Here is a 3650-nt window from a genome sequence, read left to right on the forward strand (position 1 = left end):
TTTGTTTTAAATATTATTATTATTATTTTAGGGATCATTGTGAGACAAGTTTTACTTCTAATTTTGATCCCTAAGATGGTCTTATATTAATTATTGATTATTGTTTATTGTTAAAATATTGTTTGTTATATATTGTTTGTAATGACCATCTTAAATAAATGTTTATTGAATCTATAAACCTTTCGGACTTAACAAATTGTCCCCTTAAAAGGGGTACTTGAGTAGGGGTTCTACTGTGTTCCCATTTCAGGTAGAACTACATATATAAAGGATTTGCTATTATTCATAATTACTGAATAAATTAAAAACAAAAATGAAGCCCAAAACCGAAAAAAAAAAATTCATCATCATGCCTGTAAAAATTTGAATTTCTCAAAATATTTAGTACTATTTGACAAACTACAAACATATACTAAGTTATTAATACGATGATATTGTCATTAAATGCAACTACTGTTATTGATTTGTAGAAAATTAATCATTACTTGACTTTTACAAGATACTTATTCATGTTATTAATTAACTATGATCAATATTATATGAACTAAATTTAAAAAAAAACTTATTACTATGAATTTGAGAAACATTATTGCTTCCATCATATTTACATACTTGTACCTCAAGATTAATGCTATCATCACAAAGTAACTAACTGTATATTTATTGATTTTAAATCAATAATTAATTACGCATCATGGGCAGATATACAAGGCAGGTTATCGTCTTATTAACTTTGAAAAGATCAATATTCATGATAATAAAGCTATATTAAAATCTACATTCCAATACACAGTAGTAGTAGTAGTAGTAGCAGTAGTAGTACAGTAAACACTCCTTTTTAACTCTTTCACAATCTCACCTCTTTTTCAAACCTACGCTACTCTTTCACAATCTACCTCTTTCTCAAACCTACTCTACTCTTTCACAATCTCACCTCTTTTTCAAACCTACTCTACTCTTTCACAATCTACCTCTTTCTCAAACCTACTCTACTCCTTCACAATCTCACCTCTTTCTCAAACCTACTCTACTCTTTCACAATCTACCTCTTTCTCAAACCTACTCTACTCCTTCACAATCTCACCTCTTTCTCAAACCTACTCTACTCTTTCACAATCTCACCTCTTTTTCAAACCTACTCTACTCTTTCACAATCTACCTCTTTCTCAAACCTACTCTACTCATTCACAATCTACCTCTTTTTCAAACCTACTCTACTCTTTCACAATCTACATCTTTTTCAAACCTCTTCTACCTCTTTTTCAAATTGATCCTGCTATATTAAATGCAACTTAAACTTAATTGCATACCCGATATTGTAATACAGTAACAGTTTTTTTAAACAATAGTTGGCATCTTAGAGTAGAACAACGAGACAATGAAAATAGACTGTATTATAATATAAAAGATTTGCCTTGCTACTAAAGTTGATTTTAACCATTTCAAGAGTTATACAATTTAATTGTGCATGCTGTCAGTCAGCATTTACCCACTTGAAAATATTCTGAAAATATAACTTAATATCAGCAAAAAATAACTTGGTGTTTATTTACTCTGGCGTGAGTTTCTGTAAATTCATAATAATAAACTTAGTCGAACAAAATAATACTGCTTCCTTTAATATATATAATGTGTTTTTATATAATGATATTTTAAAAGATTACTTAGTAAAATGTATATTGCTAGAGCATACATACAGATTTGAATTTAACATGCAAACGATGCGTCTATCCTTATAAAAGCACTTATTAATAAGTCACAAAAATACTTGTTTAATATTAACCTATCACTCACATGTAGTCTCACGGTACAAGTATATCAAATCAATAATGCAGTAAAACAAATTACATCCAGCACCACTGATTGAGGCACAACAATTAAAATTCACCATATATGGTAAAAAACAAAAGGTCTTGATACTAATTTTCTGAATGTAAAAGCATAATTGCAGTAAAAACTGACTGGGAGAGTTTTGTTTTTAAATAGGACTATTAAACTGAAGAAACTCCCAATATTGGCTGGATTTTTAATGCTTCTTAAACATATACAGTGGGCTATGTGTATGAGATTTTTGACAATAACAATCAATCATCCGTGCCTAAACAATAACAAATAGGTTACTGTATGTAAGGGGCTGTAAGTCTAAAAGGCAAATGGTTTTATTATCAGACGAAACACTCCAGAAGAAACCTTATATACCCTTAGATACAGTATTTTGTCATAAAATACAAAAAAACAAGGAGAGAGGGCTCCATCATTGACAATTGTGATGTATGTGATGGGAGGGAACCAATGGATATTAATAGTAGACCTATGATGTGAAACAATTGATAAAAATACATGAAAGTAATAGGCCTACTGTATCTATATGAGTGAGTCATATGGCCGAGCGGTTAAGGCAGGGGCACCGTTTACCGTACCTAAAGAGCCAACAACATCGGCAAGGGTTCGAGGCCGACTCGCTCCTAGTTCTGGTGGTGGAACAAGTCTTCTCGTATAAACCGTAGGTCCAGTGTACACAGTTATAACCTGTGTGTACTTTAAAGAAACCCAGTTCATTATTCGAAAAATAGTAGGGGGTTACCCCGGTGAACTGGTTCACACAATAGCCCCTGTAACAGGGGGATTACCACCTATCTGATAGGACAGTGATTAAATTCACTATTGGTAATCCTTGGCCAGATTGCCTAAAGACATAAAATAAATAAATAAATAAATAAATAAAGTATGTTGTCAAACAAATTATAGGTCTAAGGAGACCAGTAAACAATAGAAATACCTGATGATAAGGCCAATTAAAAGAATTGTTAGTTTCATTTCTCCTCTTTAAATACTCCTTGAACCCAGGTGACCACTAAGTAAACAATTTATTTGTTATACATCAATTGCACATTTGTATTATGCTTATGTATTGATTATTATTGCAAACCTTTTATCAAATGAAAAAAATATACTTTTTCCTAACATTGTCATATTCAGTTAAGAATTAAATTTTCCATCCAAAATTTGATTAGAGTGATCTTTTAATAGTAAACCTGTTCTGTGAAAATCAGCCCACTTCAATCTGGTAATATTATAAAAGCTGTGAAAATCAGCCCACTTCAATCTGGTAATATTATAAAAGCTGGTAAAGTTGGTGATCTTCTAGTGTCAACTACTTGACCTGTTTTTGTAGTTTAATTACAGGATATATAAATACAACTTCTACATTATCGAGGAATTAACAACAAACTTGATTTTTATTAGTTCACTGGTTTAATATGTTTAGGGAGTAATCACGACCATGTGATAACATGCCCCAGGGTGCTGCAATTGGTTACAGTCCTATATTGTATGCTTTCAACATGCAGTATCTCCAATACTGCAATATTTGCCAAGTATCATATGAATATTTGGTAATACAGCATCTTATTTTTATCACATGTGGTACCAGTATCAAAAGAATTAAATTAAGGGTTAGGTTATTTTATTTCATTTATTTATTCGACCAATAAACAGATACAGAACAGAAACAAAGCACAAGGGTCAGGGGCAACTAAAGTAAAACAATTACTATAAGTCAGTAAATGCCCCTTAAAAAACATCGAAATACAAAATATATTGCACCAAGTAGGCCTAAAACATTTGTACAAGTTTATTAAAAAGTCTCT

The sequence above is a fragment of the Antedon mediterranea genome, chromosome 7 (assembly GCF_964355755.1).
Source record: "Antedon mediterranea chromosome 7, ecAntMedi1.1, whole genome shotgun sequence".
Lineage (NCBI taxonomy): Eukaryota > Metazoa > Echinodermata > Crinoidea > Comatulida > Antedonidae > Antedon > Antedon mediterranea.